The sequence below is a fragment of the Tenrec ecaudatus genome, chromosome 1 (assembly GCF_050624435.1).
Source record: "Tenrec ecaudatus isolate mTenEca1 chromosome 1, mTenEca1.hap1, whole genome shotgun sequence".
Taxonomy (NCBI): Eukaryota; Metazoa; Chordata; class Mammalia; order Afrosoricida; family Tenrecidae; genus Tenrec; species Tenrec ecaudatus.
In genome coordinates, this window is record NC_134530.1 from 125,958,862 (window position 1) to 125,980,114 (window position 21,253).

General features: G+C 52.1%; 1 protein-coding gene across 2 annotated transcripts in view; it reads right to left on the reverse strand.

Moving 5' to 3' along the window:
• The window catches only part of BCAR3 (BCAR3 adaptor protein, NSP family member), a 123,237-nt gene that overhangs the window by 84,937 nt on the left and 17,047 nt on the right, over nucleotides 1-21,253 (reverse strand). The gene's annotated exons all lie outside the window — the stretch shown is intronic.

Sequence of the window (21,253 nt, forward strand, 5' to 3'; positions counted from 1 at the left end):
GAGGGTAAAAAATGAGGAACTGATACCAAGGACTCAAGTAGAAAGCAAATGTTTTGAGAATGATGATGGCAACAAATGTACAAATGTGCTTGACACAATGGATGGATGCATGGATTGTGATAAGAGTTATAGGAGCCCCCAATAAATTATTTTTTTTTAAAAAGGAAAGAAAGCTCTAACTGACTCCGTGCTCAGAATTGGGCAGATGTTAACTCTCTTAAGAATTTTTTTTTTTTTAAACAACTAACACTGTCTTATGACAGGCTGAACCTCCCTGAATTGGTGGCCGGACCTTACCACCAGACACACAGGCAAGTTGATGGTCATTGGTCAGATGCGAAGGCTGAATGGTCCTCTGGCCAGGATGTGAGGGTAGCGACTGACCCTGTCGTTGTTTCTTAAACCTTGTGCTGTCGTCATCTCCATAAATGGAAAGATTTCAGCTTGCAAGGAGATGGCCTTACCTCTCCTTCCCAGGTGACGGAGGAGGAGAGTGGGAATGAGGGCCTGTCCTCTGCTAGTCAGTGCCAATGCTTCATCCGCCCTGGGAAAATACGGGCTCGAGGGCTGATGGGAGCGGACAGCTGTGAAGAAGGACCAACAAGTCGCCCCCAACTCTGGTCTCAGGGGCAGATGTCCTTCTGCCGGATTCCCAACGCCCCCATCCCACAGCCACACTCTTTCTCAATCTTGTGTTTTAAGGAGAACCCACGAGTGTTTGGGGAAGCAGAGCCAATCTCCCAAGGCCCCGTCCTTGCTGAGCTGGGCCTGTGTGGGTGTGGAAGGAATCGGGCCTCCTCCCCCACGACAGCCGGAGAACCCTCCAGAGAAGATGCTCGCTGGAGGTCAAGAGCGATGAGCAAACCACCTGGAGCCTCTCCTGAGGTGCCCCCAGGGGACCGCTTTGCTCTTCCTCATCTACTCGGCCTGGAGAAAAGGAGGGAGAACACTCAAGTCTGCACTTGACCCCACCCGCATGGGCCCGGCCAGGCCAGCAAAGGGGGCCCTGCTGTTTCCAGTTGCACGTCTCAATGCCAACGCCAAGTCAATGCCGACTCATAGCCACCCTTAGCAACCCTCTAGGGAAGGGAAGAACTGCCCCAGGGGGGGTGGTTCCCGAGGCTGTAACTCTCTACTGCAGTAGAGAGCCCCATCTTTCTCCCAAGGGGTGCCTAGTGATTTTAAACTGCCGACCGTGTAGATCGCAGCCCAACGCGTAACCACTACAGTTCCAGGGTCCTTCCAGTTGCAGAAGCAAAAGGTTCTCAAAGTCTGGTTTCAGTACTCCGTGCTGTCCCCTAGTGTAACCCTGTTTTCTTCTTTTACAAAAGGCCAGGAGAAGATGGAGAGAGAGTAAAACTGGAGGTCCCGGCTGGAAAAAATGTACTTGCTCCTGGTTACTCACTGAAAGGGTGGCCGTTTGAACTCACCAAGAGGCCCTGCGGAAGAAAAATCAAAAAACCAAACTCACCGCCAACACGAAGATTCTGACTCATGGCGACCCCACAGGGCAGAGCAGAACGGCCTTGTGGATTTCTGAGACTGTTACTCAGAACTGAAAGCCTTATCCTCCTCCCTCGGAGCGGTTAGTGGTTTCAAACTGTTGACCTTTCAGTTAGCCTGACACATCACTCGCTATACCAGGCCTGGTGAACATTTCATAAAGATTGTTCTTTGTACTGTTACAGATGAAGTTACCATCAATCAGAATAATTCCATGGCAGTTAACAAATAAGTTATTAAATAAATATAGAGTCGCTCTGAGTAACCATTGTCTCAACAACAGCACGTTTTTTATTTTTAGCAAGTGTGTTACAAATCTAAAAGCTTTAAATCACTGACTTGAGCCGACTTAAAAATGACATTTAAACGCAGGAGCATGGAGTCTCCTTGCTCAGCCAGCCACCAGACACCAGCACAACCAGAAAGAAGACTTTCTCCATACTCGAACTCCCTTCCTGGTGGGTTCAGAGCCCTGGTGGTCTACTGGTTACTTCCTGGGCTGAGATCTTCAAGGTCAGCAGTTTGAAATCACCAACTTCTCTGCAGAAGACAGACGGGGCTTTCTACTCCTACAAACAGTTATAGTCTCAAAAACCCACAGAGGCAGATCTTCTCTGTCCAATAGGGTTGCTATGAACAGTACTGACTTGAGGGCAGTAAGTTTGGTTGTTTTTCCCCGGAGGGCTAGAAAACACAGCAATTGATCCTGTAGCCCAGCTTCATGCTGCTAGAGAATATCCAAGTTTTCATTCGACCTTGAACCACAGATGTATATTCTCAGAGAGAGATCCCTGGAAAATAAACAGAGGGGCTTGACCGTATAAAAGAATCGTATTTTTGAGGTCATTTCTTTGGATTATGCCAATTATGACTCCCAAAGCCCTGTGCGTCCACAGTACTGTATGTTTCTGTACTCTCCACTGGGGGCCTGCCACGCACCTGTGACCCTTGTCTGGAAGGCAGCCCAACATCAGAGTGTCCCACAGCCGTTATGGGGGCAGCAGGGTGAAACCAGACCCTCTGGGCATTTTGTTTGATGTATTTATGTAAGTTTGAAGTAGCATCGCTGTGTCTGCTCCGATTCCATCATTTTCTCCAGTGTTCCTCTGTTGTAAGTTCATGCTGAGGGACGTCTAGTTGGAAACGTCATGAGGACGACACTCTTTCCGTGTGGTTCTCCTCAGTAACAGATTGAAAATTTCCTCCCTGGCTGTGTAAGAGAGAGCTTTATATCAAAGAGCAATTGTACATTGAGAAACCATTCCAGCTCAGTCCAGATCAAGTCCATAGTTCTGATATTACCCCTAAGTCCAATAGTAGCCCACAAATCACTCTTCAGACTCACTCAGCACATGCAATGATGCAGAATGCAGGAAGGTTGCAGGCTGGAGGGTGCAAACTCTTGTGGATCCAATGGCGACGGACACATCTCCAGAGCTCTGGCTGCAATCAGCGTGGCTCCATGTGGCTTGTCAACAGGAAGGTGAAGCAGAGAGAGAGTGTGTGGCCCACTCTCAGGGAAAAGAAAGGATGTTCCCCAAATCCTCATGCGAGGGCCAGGCCCCCAAGGAGGCCCACAGAGAGTGACCTGATTGACATGCTAGACTGCACCCCTTAACTTTTAATATCCTGAAGTTGACATGAGATTACGTCAGTACCGCACTGGTAAAGCAACTTGGTTGGTCAGTGTTGGCTATCGTGAGCCAAGGGAGTTTTGTTCTTGGGGACGGAGGCAAACTTCAGGAGCGCAGACTTTGTTTCCCGCGTGGCGGGAAGGGAAGTAGCCTGAGGGTGGCCCTAGAGTACAGAATGCTTCAGTGGATGACTGTTTTCGTCTTGAGATATTCTGGAATAAATCAATGGCTAACAGTGCTGGCCATCAAATGTCTTTTCAGATATGAAAGAAAGCAAATCATCTGTAATCAGATCATTGTTTCATGGGCTGGAGGAAGGTGAGAATCCAAATCCAATGACTGCCGACCAAGTAGAAGAAAGTATCCTTTCCTCTCACACACACCAGCTGTCTGCGCACTGGCCCGCCTCCCTTGGGCATGTGTTTATTTATATGCGCCCCTGCCTCGAGCGTGAACTTCCCTGACATACATCGACTGCATCCCAGAAATGTCCACTTCGTGGACTACGGAAGCCCGTAGAAGAATCGATGCATCTGAACGATGGTTTGCAGAACACATTCCAAGTCCCAAGGACTGCCAAAAGAGCCAACAAAGGCCTCCTGGAAGAAGTGCAGCCCGAGTGATCCTTAGAAGCCACGATGGGAGAGCCAACGTCACCTTGTGTACTTTGGACGTATTGTCAGGTCAGACCCGTCCCTGCAAAAGGACCTCCCACTTGGTAAAGTGGAGGGCCAGCGTGCACGAAGAAAGCTCTCAATGAGAGGAACTGACACCGTGGCTGCAACCAGGGCGCCAACACAGCGATTTAAAAATGATTCCAGAGCCATGAATAGATCGTTACCAACAAGCAAAACCACCATGTCTGAAAAGGAAAGGACAGTGTTAGTTTCATTTTCAGGTCTGCTTCAGGGCCGCATGTAAGTACCGAAAGGGCCGCAGAGGGCTCTCGTGCCAGTTTGCCAGCCCCTGGCCCAGACCATAGGCTCTCAAACTAATTTGGCCTACTTCCCCCTTTTTAGAAAAAAAAAAAAATGACTGAGTGCCCCCCTGGCAATGAGAAACATTTGTACGACAGCCCATAGTCCAGGATGACATGCAGGTATCTGAATTTGCAGTGGCCCTGGATTCTTCCGGTGCCCCCCAGGGAATGGTACTGCCCACTTGGGAAACGCTGGACTAGACAATGGAACATAGGAACCAAAGACCATGTCCCGGTCCGCAGTGATGTCACCATCAGGTGGGAAAGACGGGTCAACAGACCCCACCTAACTCAGTTCTGTACAAGGGTACCAGCGGCAGAGGTGGCTTCTGGTCAACTGCTGCGCCTTCGAGTTCTGAAGGTCGAGCGAAGAAGCGCATAGGGACACTTGCTGCTCCCATTAAGTCAGCTCCGACGCATCGCGGCAGCCCTATGCACGACCGAATGAAACGCTGCCCGGGCCTGGGCCATCCTCCCACTGCCGCTATGCGCAAGCCGGATCAGAAGCTACGGCACTGGCCTGCGCCAGGGTGGTATTAGCTCTTGCCCAACTTGAACGCCCTAGTGCATCGTGTGGTCTCGTGCTACCACCTCCCGAAAATGCGTCTCTCATCGCCTGGAGCATTTCTTACCACCCCAACCCCCCACCTTCTTCGCCCGCTCCCCACACAGCATCCCCAAGAACCATCATTCCTCAGGCACGCAGTCCCTGCTCAAAACCCCACCTCGCTGGGGCACAACCCAATGTCCTCACTGTGGCCTGAGGGGCCCTGTGCATGCGGCCCCAGCCAGAAGCATCCCACCATCCCCATGCCCCACATCGTGAGTCCAACCCGAACCTAGGCAAGGCTGTGAAAGGACTTAGCAAGTGTCGTGAACTCGACATGACGACAGAGAGACCACCCGGTTGCACGAAGGGGATGCAACATGAAGGGCATGCCAGCGATGCCCGCAAGAAGGCCCAGGGCCAGGCAGGGTCAACGCCTATCGAGGCTGACAGCCACACTGGCCGGCAGCCCACAAGCACCAGAAGCCGAGTCCTGCTGAGCAGCAGGTAGGCCTCCATCAGCAGCTCCCCTGTGAAGACCCTGGACACAGAAGCTCCACGGGCTTCCTGGTTGGTGAGGGACACAGATGTACGAGGGAGGGGACGTGGAATCGCTGCACTGGGAACCCTCCCAGGCCTTGTCCCGGCGTCCTCTTCATCGGCATCCTTTTTGCTACCATAAAACTGCCAGGGGAAACACGGCAGTTCCTCGCGTCCTGAGCAGCAATCTCCTGGTGCCGTACTGGTTACTAGTTCAGCCGCTCGAAGGGCATGGGGAAGGGAGCAGTGAGAGGCAGTAGGTCAGAGTGAGGGGCCTGGGGACCCCTGAGCTTTTACTGGTATCCTGAGAGAGCAGGGGGATTCTGGAATTTCTGGCCAGCAGGTCAGAAGTGAGGGGGGCCTTAGGGACCTAAAGGGATAATGGAAAACTCCACATTTGGAACCAGCAGGTCAGCAGTGGGGTGCTGGGCAGCCGGCATGTGAGGTTTGGGGTGGACTGGGCAGCCTGGAGGGTTGGCTACCTTCTACTCGTGACCTCTGAGCTCGCACAGCTCGAGCAGCTGGGGTCAAAACGGAAGGCGAACAGGGGGGGAAGTAGTCACTAATAACTGGATTTCATTTTCCCAAGCAGTTGCCTAACATATTCTCTTGCTAGAGAGTCGCAGCTCTCTCTTCCTCTTCTCTGAAACAGCGCCCCCAGGGACCTCTCTCCTCCCCTGGCTTTATTTGCCGTCCCCACCCTCCCCGACAGGGCATGCAATGTCTACTTGCTAAGGACCTGCCTTGCTCCAGGAACACAATCCTCCCGGGACAGGGCTTCTGTGCTGTCCCCACCTCCACCTCCGTGGGCCAGGGCTGTGCATGAGGCAGCTGCTGCCCAGCGGCTATTTAGTAATAAATTCATGATTCAGAGGACACCTGACAAGAGGCCGGGGCTGTGGGGAAGCCATGGGTGTGGTGACGGCCGGGAGGAGAGGCGGCAGAGTAGGCAGGGCCAGGTGATAAAGGGCTGCGTGCTCACTTAGACTTATCCACAACCTCATCAACACTTGAACCTAGAAAGGACCCGTCAGAAGGAAAACCAAGCATCTAGGAATACAGGGCAGGCCCGGAACCAAGAGGCAAGCAGCCTCCAGCCAGCACTGATGGTATGAAAGAGCAACAGATACCTAGTCTGTGCACACCTAAGGGGACAAAGAGAGCCACGGACTATGGCTCATCCAGCAAAGGCACATCCCCCGGGAGGAAGGAGACCAGGTAGTCTTCTCAGGTCCGTGTATTGCTCACCAAGTGGCAAGGAGACCTCTGTGTTGTATGCTTTATAAAGCAATACAAAAGCATTTCAAAAGTGTCCACCACGTGAAACCAACAACAATCAATCCACCCAAAGAAGGACACTTAAAAATGTTCCTTTGAGAAGCATACGAATGATCACACAAGACAGATGCTCAGAATGTAGGATGGAGTCCACGAATCCACGACCACAGAGTCGATTCTGGAGCACAGGACCCTGCAGGGCAGAGGAGGTCTGTCCCTCAGGGTTTTTGCGACGGTACATCTTTAGAGAGCTAGCAGTCTCATTTTCCTGCGGCAGAGCAGCTGGTGGGTTTGCACCCCTGACCCTGAGATTAGCAGCCCAACACTTAACCCACTAGGCCATTGGGGCTCACTGACAGCACACGAAGGGTAAGGGAATGGCGGTATCTGGGGGAAAGTGTGGCCTTAAATGCTGACTTTAGAAAAGGATTGGAAATTAATTAAGTATCCAGCTTAATTTAAGAAAGAGAACAAACATAAACCAGAACACTGGTGATACAGAGTCCAGGACCAATAAGCCCCTTGGGACCAATATTGAGAGAAGCAATACCATGAGGACTGGGGGGAAGGTGGGGAGAGAAGGAGAGAGCGGGGAACCATCGCAATGATCTACGCACACACCCCCAGGGGGACGAACAACAGAAATGTGGGTGAAGGGAGACAGCAGACAGTGCAAAATATGAAAACTAAAATAATTGATACATTTTCAAGGGCTCATGAGGGCGGGGAGGCCACAAATAAATTAAGTTTATTGGAAGGATACCGTCCATGTAATATGAGAAAAATCTATTCACATAACTCACTTCATAAACCTATTAAAAGAGGGGAAAAATCACTTGTGCATGCAGTTGATGGGAAGGAAGCATTTGAAGAAATGCGTCATCTCTTCACGGTGGGGGCAGGGGGGGCTAACTCAGCAAACTGGAGACAGGAGAGCGCTCTTCCTTGACAAAAGGCATCACCTAAGAACATCAGCAAATATCGTTCATAATGGTAGGTTAAATAATAGGAGCATGACTAAAATAAATATACCAGTTAATCAATCAGAAGATAGGAAGGTTGTTATTACTGCTTCTGCTCACCAGTGTGCTGGAGGTCTTCTAGCCAGACTCACTGCCATCGTGTCGATTCCAACTCTCGAGGTCTTAGCACAGGTCAGTAAGCAAAAGAAATCCAAGACAGAAGGGCAATGATGGTTTGTGCATGATGGTTACCCACGCGGAATGCCCAGAAGACCCAGAGCCGATAAGGAAGTCCAGGAGCCCTGGTGGCTCGGTGGGGACCCGTTGGGCTGAGCGCAAGGTCTGCGGCTCAAATCTACCAGCCAGGACTTGCTCCTCCCGTACAGAGTCACAGTCTCGGGAAACTCACGGGGGCAGCCCTACCCTGTCCTCTAGGGTCACTAAGAGTTGGTATCCACTCGATGGCAGTGAGTCTGGTTTTATAAGTAAATGCTTCCTGGAGGCAAAACTCTTATATTGCTACCGAGGGCGGGGACTAGGAAGCCCAGAGAAACATCTTCCTTTCTTGGCAAGCACCCCCAGATTCCTCCTTTCACCCCTCACTCCTAGACTGAAGTGCGACTCAAAATGACCAGTGTGACCAGCCAGCTTAGACCAGTGGCGTACTCTGCCTGCAACTGAGGGGCCAAGGAGGGACATACACGGCAGTGCCAGCATCCTCCTGCCTCACCAGCCCATGCACCAGGGCACAGAGGTGAACCCAGCAACCGGGGGAAAACCTGCTCTCCTCGAGCAACCTCGTGGCTTCAGCTTCTTTGCAGTGGGCATGGCCTCTGAATGTCTCGGGCCTTCACTCGCATGCTGGTGAGCCTGCATTAACTGGGCAGACCCAGCACAGTGGTGGAGCATCAAGGGAAGGAAGAGACAGCAGCAGGCTATCCATTTACTGAGATCTGGAGTCCACAGGACAATATTCACTGCAAAGCCACATGCTCTACTCAGTTTGATCGATACGTGGGGCAGTCTCTCAGCCGCCTTTCCTATCAGGTGGCACCCACAGATCAAAGGCCCATATCACCTACCCCATCTCCTCACCTGGCTCTTTGCACCCTAACAAATCCAAATGATTTTGAATTCCCTGAACCAACAGGCCTAGCAACCCCCATCTTCTTCCCACCCACCCCTACTTTCTTTGGCTACAAATCCTCCCCGCCTCCTGACTCAGTATTAATAACATCTCTTCAGGGACTCATAAAATTCTGTGATAAGAAATGATTACAAGTCAACATAATGTGCATAATCACATCTCCCTCCCTCTCTGGCCGATGAGCTCACTGAGAACAGAGACCAAAGTTTGTTCACCTTTGTACCCTAGTGCTTAATAAATACGGGGTTCAATGAATGAATGTGTGCACGTGCATGTGTGCGCGCTCTCCACTGGGCAGAAGATCTGGACTCCAACCCCTCCTTCCTTCCAGACTCCATGGGTTCACCAGGGGAGGAAGAACTTTGGAGGCAGAGAGTGAACAGGAGAGAATGTTCCTGGACGGATGGACCTCCTCGGTACAGACAGCACTGGGGCTCTCACAGCGAGGTCCCTCTGCAGGGGAGCCCCGCTGCCGTCAGGCAGTGTCCGGCCCCCTGGCCCCGCGGCGGGCAGGTGCTTTCACGCAGCCCCGCATGGCGGGCTGTGCCTGCTGGAGGCCAATCGCTCTGGCCATGGTAGAAATGCCAGGAAGGAAAAAACCAGGACAGAGTTTACCACAGGACCATTTCCGCTTGTTTATGGGAAATCTGGAAGACAGCGGTGCTGAAAACAAGCCCGGTGAACGAAGAGATGGCATTTCTCGGGAAAATGGCCAGTGTGTTGGAGACCCACATTAAAAAGTCCCAATACAGAGCTACTTTCTCACTCTTGTTGTTTGTCAGGGGGCGTCGAGCTGATTCTGGCCCTCTGCAGCCCCACGTCACAAAGCAGACTGCCCCATAGAGTTTCCTCGGCTGCCACTTTTTTAAATGGGGGGCTCAAGGAGCCTGCGACAATTTCAAGCTTGCCTGTTCCCACTCTCACTCACTGCCGCCAAGTCGATTCCGACCCGTCGCTGACCCTACAGGACGGAGTAGAGCTGCCCCTGTGGGTTTTCTCCTGCAGGGCGGCTGGTGGTCTCAAACTGCTGACGTTCTGATTAGCTGCCCAACTCCTGACCACAATGCCACCAGCACGCTTAGGTAAGTTCGTTTTAAAAATTATTAGATGTTGCTCATTTTTTTCCAAAAATGGGACTATAGGCAGGACCCATGGCATACATGACGGACCACTGCCCAGTCTCATCACCGAGAGACTGGCTCCGTGAGCACCCCGCCTCACACTCCTGGAGCACTGCTGGTGGCTGTGGTTGCTAACCCCACTGAGGGCTGCAGAGCTGAGCCGCTCTGTGCTTTCCTGGCGGTGACCTCTTAGAAGCAGGTCTCCAGGACCTTCGCCCGAAGTGCCTCAGGGTGGGTTCGAAGAATCACCAGACTTTGGGCTGCCAGTCTGCACTAGTCAACACTCCTTGCACCAAGTTTCCTCTGGTCAACACCAGCCCCCCACCCACCTCACCCAGGATGGAATGTGACGCCTTTGGTTTTGAGCAAAGCCCTGTTAGCTCCAAATGGCTGCTGCCTTCTCTACCAGGCAGTCCAAGGTCATTGCTGTGGTCATCTGCTTTAGGATGTTTCTGGAACAGCTGGCACACTCATCGTTTGGTAGGTTCGCTTTATCCTCCCCCGCCCCCACGACTGTCCTGTCGGAACCCGGGTGCTTCTCTATCTGCATTTCCCTGTGGGGATCATCGCGCTGATCGGAATAGCTCAACCTTAAGCTCGGTCTCGCTGGCTGTGGCGCCTGTAGAGCTCCTTGTTTGACGGCCTCATCCACCCTCACATGGGTCCCACCCAGTCACTGCTTTGACAGGGCGGGGGCACAAGCTGAAGAGCAGCTCCTCAGCTTGATAGCGCTTACCAGGCCCCTTCTCTTTGGTCTTATTATTCCGAAAAGAACTTCTGAAAGCCCTTTTGGTTGCCCTTAGCATTTTTCAAGGTGCCACTCTGCTGCGGTGCCTGGCTGTGTGGCCCAACATCTGGCTCTGGAGCCAAGGCCAGGATAGCACGGAAGATGTGGGGGCCCAGAGGAAGCAGGGCCTGGGGAAAGAGGGAACCAGAAAGCACATTCGCCAATCTCCACGCCAAGGAGAAAAGGGACGCCAGTTAAGATGTTGGGGACGGTGGTCAGGAAAAGTCGACTTGCGGGGCAGACTGAGGACCAGCAGTGGGCCCTGCCCCAATGAAGATGGAGAAATCCGGTGCAAGGGGGCGCAAAACAGGCATTCCTTCCTCCTCAGGCCACGGACTCCTTCAATGAGAACTCCTGGCCTCTCTGTCCTGAGCACCAGGCGGCACAGAGCACATGTGCACCGCACTTGTGAATGAACCAAACAACACCGGTCGTGGCCCCTCTCAGCACAGGTGGGTGGGGTGGTGTCCTTTCATCGAGTCAGCCCAGGCTGGAGACAGCCTGTGTCTACATCCTTATGCAGAGGGGCGACTTGATGGCCACATCCCTGGTCCTCATTTGAAACCGCTCAGAGTGTTGTTTACAGAAATCCTGAGCTGGGTTTCCCTACTGGAGCCTCAAGCCAGTGCGACTGTGCCCATTGCTTCTTTCAGCTTTGGACATCCCTCTTATGGTCACACACAGGACGCACTTCCCTCCCGCGACGGGACCTATGGCTGGAGGGCTTCTACGGCAACTCTGCTTCCACGTCAATCAACAGTTCCGGACTCTGAGTCGGGTTCTCTCCCAGCGGAGAAGGCAGGGACGGCTAGTTAATCTGCTCATGACATGGATTAAAAGAATGGCAATTAAACTGCCTCCTCAGGCAGTTTCTCTAATCATGTTCAGACAGCACCCTTCAAACACCCTGCACATTACAGCGCGGGGAGTCTGCAGGGGAACGCAACACCAGGACCGACGGGAGCTGGTTGGTAACAGCTGACCTCGTCTGGGGTTAACCTGGGCTCGGCAGAGTTCAAGGGGAGCATGAAGTAAAAGGCCCCTGGTGAAATCTCCCTTTACTTGGCCGCAGCCCATCGAACTGAATAGGGTAAGAGAACAAGAAACCCCGTATCAAGGCCAGTATGTCTCTTGGCAGGCACAGAGGGCTGGCTGCAGTGAATCATGAAGCTGCAAGCTGTCTAAACCCAAACACAGCACTTTTGATAAAAACAGATGCTTTGTTTGGCTGCTGTCTATCTGCCTTTCCTCCCCTCCCCGGCACCAACCGCCCCAACCCCCTCCTAAAGGATTGTGTTTATAAAAGTTCTCTCTTTTTCTCTCTTCCAGCCTTCCTCCCTTCCCTCCCATGGAATCAATTCCAACTCATAGAGGCCCTATAGAACAGAGTTGACCTGCCCCTATGGGTTTCCGATATTGTAAATCTTTATGGCTGCGTCTCTCTCCCTCAGAATGGCTGGTGGTTTCAAACCACATAACCACTATACAATCGGAGCTCCTTTGTAGAAGGTCTGTCCCAACTAATTCAAAGTCAGAATAAAAGTACTATGGCTTTGAGATAATGTCTTAACAGCCTCTAACAGGATGGTTCTCATCCAGCCTGACACACACACACACACCCCTCACTGCCATCAAGTTGATGCCAACTCATAGCGACCCTATACTATAGGGCAGGATCAACCTGCAGTTCAGAGAATAAAACTCTTCACATGAGTAGAAAGCCTCATCTTTCTCCCATGGAGCAACTAGTGGTTTTGAACTGCTGACCATGTTGTAAGCAGCCCACTAGTAACCACTATACCACTAGACCTCCCTACCAGCTATAAGGGTGTCCCAAATAGTTGAGGCTTCAGCTGCTAACCAATAGCTTGGCAGTTTGAGTCTAGCCATCCAAAGGTGTTTCAGAAGAAAGGCCTGGCGGTCCACCTGTGAAAACCAGCCGTTGTAAGGCCCGCTGGAGCACCAGCTAAAGAACACATGCCCTGGGTTTGCCTTCCAGGCCAGTTGCCCATCCTCCAGGTGGCCGTCACTTGAAAAGCAGCCTTCACACATCAAGCAAAAGGCGGCTTGCCCACTGCAGTCACCGTGTCCACAGGTCGTTGACGGGCTCCGGCATCACGGATGGGAAGAACCGGAGCAGCTTAGTCACCACAGATCAACACTGCCGACACGGGCCCTGGGGTGGCCCTGGGGACGCCGCACCTGCTTTAATCACACCACAAATGTATTACACGAAAACAAACAAGTGATGTGCTTTGTGTTACTGTGTGCTTAAAAGATTTTATCTTTCTCCATTAAATTTTGTTGCAGTTATTTTTTAAGCTTACCTCATTTGTTGCTCCCTGAAAAGCAAAGTCAGCCTTCTCTACTAGGCTCCGAGAGACGGAGGATGCTGGGATTGCTCGGCTTGGCCCCATGCCGTCTGTGGCAGATTTGGTCTTTGTGTGAGGAGGCCCGTGTGTAAGAGTAACTGCCACAGCATATTACCAGGCCCAGTTTATCACTGGCGCCACTGCGTGGGTTCGAAATGCCAACCTTTTAGCTACCAGCTGAGTCAAACAATTTGTGCCGCACAAGGACATTACATGATTTTTTAACCTCCAAAGTCTGATAGATATTTTAATACTTTTTTTCTTTAACAAGCAAACGTTACTGTCTCACAGTTTAACCAGCTGGAAGTCGGAATCCAGGACACTAGCTTTAGGAGAAAGCTTCCTTTCTCTGTCGGCCTTGCGAGACCATCCTTGTCTCCTTTCAACATCTGTGGGCCCAGAATTCCTTGACAATTCCTGTGTGTCTTGGCCTCAATCTTCCTCAGAGTCTAGGAGGTTCACATCCCAGGGACCCTGGGTCGCAAGGAGGCGCTGTGCTCCCGGCTCTTCTTTCCTGGTGGTAGTAGGGGCCTCCCTGATGTATAGTTCATCCTCCAGCACATCTCAGTTTGGACCAGTGGCTTCCCGATTGGGCAGCCCAGGTATGGAAGCCCTTGCCTGCGTCTGGCCACTGCTGGTTTCTAACGATCTCTTTCCAAACCACTGCTCTGCTCCCCTCCGCTAAGGCCACGCACAGGCTCTTCTTGTGCCTGGACAACATCTGCATTGCCTTCAAGCAGGCCTGTCTCGGCTGCTCCTACTGAATCCTCACCGTTCACCTCCCTCCCTCCAAGAGACCTACCTTCTCGCCACCCAGTCTACAGAACTCACGTTTGTGGTGTGACCACTCTCATGCCTCCTTGCCTTGTGCTTATGCAGTTGTTCACAGTTTGATCTGTGTACCCCTGAAGGATAGGACCCGCATCCATCCCATTCTCCACTGGGTACCTGGTACCGAAACAATGGCTCAACAAAACTGGTGGAGAGAAAGAGTAAGTTTCAAAGATGCTGACACTAGTAAAAGAGCAGACAATCAATCAACGAGGCCAGGCCCGTAAGACAGGCTCCGTTTTGTGTTCAGGACAGTGGCACGAGATTTGTGGCTGGACTACCTGCAGCTGTGACCGCTGGCCAAGGTGCACTGCCGCAGGGTAGCTTAGAGCAGACCCAGGGCGAGGGATTCCAGCCAGACTCCATCAGCACATGGGACACTTTCTCCAGCACCGAACTGTGGTCTCAGGTTACATGGTGGTGGATTGTGGATCGAGCGCCTCCCACTCCAGCCTCCCAGGAGGAAGGAAGGAAGGAAACCAGAGTGTAAGCCTCTCACCCACACCAGGTCTGTGCTAAGTGCACCCGCTCACCTGTCACGTGCTAGGTGCACCCGCTCACCTGTCACATGCTAGGTGCACCCGCTCACCTGTCACTGCCTTTCTGCCCTAAAGCCACCCTTTAAGGAAGTGCAGATCCAGAAAGGTAAAGGAACTTACCCAAGGTCACTCAGTTAACTGACCCTGATTGGGACAATCAGTGCCAACGCTGTCTTTGATGCCCCAGCGACCTCAGGGTCCCAGTAGCTTTCAGGACCAGGAGAAAAACAAACTGCTGATAAGCAGGTGAGAAGAAAGGCCTAGTAGCACAGTGGTTACTCACTCAAGAGGCTAGCAGTTGGAACCCACTAGCTGCTCTGCGGGAGAAAGGTGTGGTGGTCAGCTTCCATAAAGATTACAGCCTTGGAAACCCACGGGTCTTCTGCTCTGTCCTGCGTGATCACTGTGAGCCAGAATCAAGTTGAAGGCATTGGGCTTTTGGACCAGGCTGAGCTGAGAGCAAGGATGTGATCTGCTCAGCCAGATACCCAGCCGGCACTGCAGGCTCAAGTGGGAATGTCAGAGGGCTGCCATCCAGTGGAGCCTTCATTATGACCAGTTAGTCGTAGAACTACCCTCTGAATCCAAACGTTGGCAGTTCGAACCTACCCGGAGGTACCTTAGAAGAAAGGTCTGGTTATTCTCTCTGTCTGTCTGTCTGTCTGTCTCTCTCTCTCAAACACACACACACACACACACACACACACCATCCTCATTTTATAACTCTGAACTTGCCCTTCTTCAAATACCTAGTGAGTGGCAAAACAGGGATTTGAACCGTCGTCTCCGGCTTGCAATCCCCACGTTTTAGCCTTCTCTTCAAAGCAGGGGTTACTTCGCTGTTGGCTACCACGTTTGCAGGGGGCAGTGCAGGCTGCACAGCGACTGTGTAAATTACGGAGGACTTCTCAGACCTCTGTCACTTGCAAATACCAGCCCAATCCTTACAACAAGAAAACCATTTGTTCCCGTCAGGGCCTCTAAGAAGAAAGGGCTCAAAATTCTGCATCCAATCCTCCCAGTGAAAAAGCTTGGTGGGGACAGCATTAAAAAGCTGTGAGCAGCAGGGAGCTGTGACCTGGGGACTATCCACCAGTTCCCTCCCAGATAGCCCTGAGGCCAGTTCCCAGCTCTCCCCACCCCGGCCCTGGCCCCCAGGCTCCGGAAGAAAGCCTCCTTGCAATCAACGATAGCAGCTACAGCTTCCCTTGGGTTTCTCCTCTGGCTGGCCAGGCTGGGCTGACTCCCAAATCCACATGTGATAAGAACATTTAGAATAATTTGTAACCGCGCTGCAGCACCTCCATTTACAACTGGCTTCCACAGAGAACGAGGAGAGTCTCTGACGCAGCCCAGAGCTGGGGCTGCGGTGCTCAGAATAGTACAAAGGCTGACCTTTACCCACTAACATGCGGGAGGCCTGAAAAGGCGTGATGTAACACAGGTCTGTTCTGGGGGGTGGGGCCAGAGAGGAGGTTGAGCAGCCCCACTCCACAAGGAGGGCTTTGTGTAAGTGTGGGATCATTTCCTCCGCTGTGGTTTGCAATCAGTTAAAAGAAAGAAAGAAAGAGAAATTCCTTTAGCTTCCCCCAGAAGAACAGCTGAGAATGCAGAGTGCAGCCTTTAGGTTGAAATCATCCTTGGCAGAAGAGGCGTTAGGACTCCCATGAGGCAGCTGGTTGACCAGCAGGCATCTCCCATTCTCCATGCTCCCTCAACCCAGGACAGGATGCACCCAACACCCCTCAATGGTCAAGTTCACCTCTGACCCAGCTGCTCCTGGCCTCAGCCCGCCAGGGGCCCGAGGCCCAGGACATGCCCGGTCCTCCCCAGCCACTAACCATCCACAGCAGCTGCACTCACACACCAAGGGGCACTTGAACTGTTAGAAAAGCTCACTTTAATCCTTGAAAAATAGAAACACAACCTATGGGCTATAACTTTCTAGAGACATTCTTGAACTTGAGCTGCTCAAAGCCACTGTCACTCTGTTAATCCAATAAATACAACTTCCATTAAATATTAAATTCCATTAATAGATTTTTAATAGAAATTTTTATATTTCTATTAATGGTGGGGATTTTTAATAGAAAATACCCACCCACCCACTCCCTCTCTCCTCCTTTCATTTTGGTCCATTCTCTGCCTTTCTAAAAAATCGTCCAAATCCCACTTTCCTTTGGTGCCCTTTGCAGGCAGCAGACATGCTCCCATTCAAATGAGCTGCATGTGCCTGTGCGTGGAGCCTCACGTTCTAGATCCTTCTGATGAACTCTGTGCGATGTGTTTGCGTGTCTGGGAGACCATCTCTTGCTTGGTTACAAAAACAAAGCAGTCCTTGTGGAATTTGGCACAATGCTGAAGGGGAGCAAGTGAAGTAATTCTTCCCACAAGGACACAGAGATGGGGCTGGGTTTTGCACCGAAGACCTGACCGTGTGTCAAGGTCAATTATCTACTGCTGGGTGAATGGGCCAGCTTTTTGACTTGAAGTAATTCTGCAGACTTTCTGGTCACCATTAGTTTAAAACACTTGTGCCTAGTCCATCAGGTCCACTCCTGCAGATGAATAAAATGCCAGATTGTCCCACCACATGGCTCCACAGCACAAGGGGAGACCAGCAGGAGCACCCCGCAGCTGTTCCCAGGAATGCGTCATCCATGCACCCACAGGTGGGAAACGGCCCGGCACTGATCCCTCAGCTAGACCAGCACCACACACATTGCAACATGACCCGGTGGGCCCCCTTTCAGCCCAAGGAAACGCCTAGGCGCAAAGGAAAACCCAGCCTTGAAGACAAGCGAGTCAAAGGGGCATCGGCCAAACAAGGCTAATGTCAAGAGGAAATCCTGCCTCTAAGCCTCGCTGAGAAGCCTAGCTGTGCCTGTGGAACAAAGACTCCTTCTGTGACATCCAGCAACCAGCTCTAAGAGCTCCCTGACTTCTGGCTTTCACCACTTTTCAAAACCACCAGTACATCCAAGGTCAGCCAAAATCACTCCGGAGCCAAGGGACGATGGCCTCTGAGAGGGACAGATGAAAACGGGGAGCCCAGGGAGGGAGTGGGGAGACTGCTGTCACACCGAGAGGATCGCATCGAACTCACGCCATGAACCCAAATAATGTAAACAGTGTTGTGCCCTGTACACTTTCACCCAAAGCGCGGCAGAATGTTCAAAGGAAAACAGCATCGCTAGCAAACAGAAGAGACGGCCTCTGAATGTAGAAACCAACCCCTCCCCTCCAGGTCAGCCTCCATCTGGTTTTTGGCGGCCTGGGTTCCAATCTCCCCCAGAGGAGGTGGGGTTGGAGGAGTGTCCCCATTCTGGGTGTTGACTCTGTGCCAGAAGACAGTTCAGCGGGTGCCCACTTGCTGCCAGTACCAATACTGGAGGCCTTGGGGGCACAGTGTCTGGGGAGGGAGTCTCGGCAGGAGCTTCTGGGTTCTGATGGCAGCTCAGTCACCTGCTGGGTACGATCTAAGGTCCTCCACAGCCCCCAACCCAGTGTGTCAGCTGTACAGGGCAGCCGCGATGACGCTCGTGGGGAATCTGCGGCTGGGCTCTGAGTTACGATATGCAGAGGAGGTGGCAGGAGTACACTCTATGGAGTCGATTCCGACTTACAGCAGCCCTGTAGGGCAGGGTAGGGCTGTCCCTTCCATCCTTCTCCGCCACAGTGGCAGACGGAGTGGACTACTGACCCCGCAGTTAGCAGCCCAACTCGGAACCACGGAGTGGACTACTGACCCCGCAGTTAGCAGCCCAACTCAGAACCACGGAGCCCCAGGGCTCTTGACGTCGGAGGTAAATCTGTCATGAGAGACAATGGCAAGCTTGCAACTTCGAGGCTTTCCCAGGATTAGAGGTTGCCTAGCCCGAGAACAGGGCATCCCGAAGAGGAGGCCTGGGCTCTCCCAGGGACTGACACCCCAACTGCACACCTGTGATTAAAAGGACCGCTTCCCATCTGGACAGCTGAGCAAGTCCCTGTCCACCAGATTGAAACCCTACATTCACTCTGCAAAGGGAAAGGAAGGCCAATCTCATTTACCTGAACCTGCCCGCCGCCCCACCAAAAAATCAATAAGCTTGTTCAATGGAAGCCTCGCCAGACTCTCAGCGAGACAGACTGACACAGGGGCTGCAACAATGGGCTCAAACTGAACCATGGCCAGGGAGGCGCAGGGCCGGGCGTTGCCTTGTTCTGTCACACAGGGGCTCACTGTGGGTCAAAGTGGACTTGGCAGAACTGAACGACAACCACTGTCCTTCCTTGGGTCCCTGGAGACAGAGATCCAAATCCAGAACGTCAAGACACACAGGGAGGAGCGGGAGGAGCTGGCGGGAGTGAGTGGTCTCCGCAACTCCTTTCCGGTGTGAGAGCTGCCCCCTGCCCCCCACCATTCGTCCTGCTTGTCCACTGCTCGGCAGAAGCATCAGTGTTATGTGTTTAGACTGTGGCTTGTTTCAAAATGGAATTGAGGTAGTTCGACATCTTATTAGGGACACTTGAAAAGGGGGGATCTATAAGGTACTTCGAACTCCCCCAAATTGGGAATACCTCAAGAAAAATTTGAAATCATATTACATAAATTGCCTTAAAGTCAATTCCAACTCCTATAAGATATAAGACAGGAGGCTGGACGGAAGTAGAAGTTTGTGCTTCTCTGACACACAATCGCACACTGCACGTGTCCCGTGACATGTTTGTTGCGCCCTGCCTCCATCTTCAATGATATCATATATTAAATTGAGGGGGGCCGGATGTGAACTTGGACTCATGTCACCTCTGAATCCTAAACAAATCTAGACAAGCAGTGCGGGCTACGTCCTCCGGACTCTGGACTTCAAACTCGGGACTTGTGCTCACTCTGCGATAAGATCTTCAACGGAGGCCTGACCTCTGTCCAAGTCCGTTTCCAAATCAAAAACCTTTGAAGCTCTGGCAGGTTGTCGGCCCCGGCCCTGAGTGTTTATCCAGAACTTCCGCAAGATAGGAAGGGCGACTCCATTGCCACCCCTCCACAAAGAGGCCCGAATAAGACCCGGCGCCCACCAAGGACCTGAGAATTTCGAGGCATGGGTTAGTGAACAGTCTGCGTCTAGAAGCTAGTAGCTTCTTTCGTGCTATGCAGTGGCGCCTCCGTGCTGGGCTGCCGTTTGAAATGTCCACCGTTCAAGACCACCCACAGCGGAGCTGTCTACTCCACACACCGTAACAGTCTTGGAAGCTCACAGGGGCAGTTCTAGCCTGCCGACGGGGTCACTCGGAATCGGTATGGACTCGATGGCAGACAGTGGAGCTTAAGCTGCTGTGACTGTCGGCTGTTGAGCGTCCATTCTGACTCGCGGCAGGCCCGTGGGTGCAGAGGGGGACTGCGCTGTACGGTTTTCAAGGCTGTAACATTTGGAACCAGGTGGTCAGCCCGGTTTTCCATGGTGCCCTTACATGAATTACAGTCGTAAGGCTGTTGCGTGCCCATGGGGTATCGTTTAACAGGGCTCAATACAGAGCTGAGGTTAATCAATAAAAAGCGGTCCACAGTAAGCTAGGTTGGTCCTGATGGCATATCAAGCCTACTGGCATTTCTGGATGGTCTAGGTCATTGTGCTTTGCTGCCTCAGATTCTCCTAAGGGGGAGACATGATTGCTCCTCATCTGCATCCTGGCACCTGTAAGTGGCAACCAGGTAATATGATACCATCCAGGTATGCACCTCAAAATTCACCTGTCTCACTAGCAGGTGACCCACTCCCTTTCTCTCTCTAAGCTCAGAGGCCACCCACCTAGAATTTGTGGAGAAGCTCCAGGGCCTTCCAAGTCCCAGGACACCCTGGGGATCCTTCCAGTGTCAGGAGCTTTTCAGGACTCCGGGGACTTTCTTCAGCCAAGAACTTGAAACCAGCCCACCACCATCGAGTCAATTTTGACCTTTTAGGGCCCAGCAGAACCGCCCCTTTGGGTTTCCAAAGTTGTAAACATTACAGAAGCAGAACACCTCCTCTTTCTCCCATGGAGCACTGGCAGCTGACCTTGAGGATAGCAGCCTAAGGGGCCCTAGCTGACCTTGAGGTTGGCAGCTAAGGGGTCACTCACTCCACTACTAGGATGCCTTTTGTATGACAAACCAAGTTCCAAACTCCCTGCCATGGAGTCGATTGGGACTCGTAGCAGCCTCGGATAAGAGAGTCCATGAATGCAAACCCGCCCCATGGGTTTTAAGACTGTCATTCTTTGGGCGCAGAAAGCCTCGTCTTACCCCTGCAGAGCGGCTGGTGGTTTCGAGCTCAGTGCCTAACCACGCCTCCCCCAGAGCTCCTAAAAATAGGTTTCCCTCAGCTTTCTTCTCCGATTGCAATTATGCAGTGAAAAGCAATTCTGAACACTTGCCTTGCCTAGCTAGCTCCCTGTCAGCCTCTCCTAATCTCCTCTCAACGTGTACGCTCAGCCACTGGCCACGCCAGCTTCCTGAGAGTTTCTTTAGCACACCGATCTTGCTCTTGCCCCAGGTCCTTTGCCCATGCCTCCTCTGTGCTTGCGAGAGGCTTCCACTTTCCTGTTCCTTGGCTCCATGGCTCTCACCCACCCTTATGCAAGTCCTAGCTTAAATACATTGCCTCAGAGGCCTGTCCACTCTGTCATAAACACAATGACCCCCAATAAATCTCCAGTCTATCCCTCTATTTCCGCTGTAGCCTTTACTATAAAATGAAATTGTCTTATTTACCTGCATTTGTTATCAGATTGCTGACCAGGGCATGTGTTCTGGGAGGACATGGCTTCAGATGCCGCCCCCCCACCCACCCCAATCACCCTGTTAGTTCACATTCTTCTTGTCCTACAAGAGTAGATTAGTGGACTGATCTGACTGCTAGGATGTCGTCTTCAGTGCTTGCCAAGCTTTCTAGTTATTACACTCAGAGGACAGGGCAGAATTTTCCTGGTGAAGGCTGGAGCTTATAAAAATCACTGTATACTAATTAACATAGGCACTCAATATCTAGCATTGA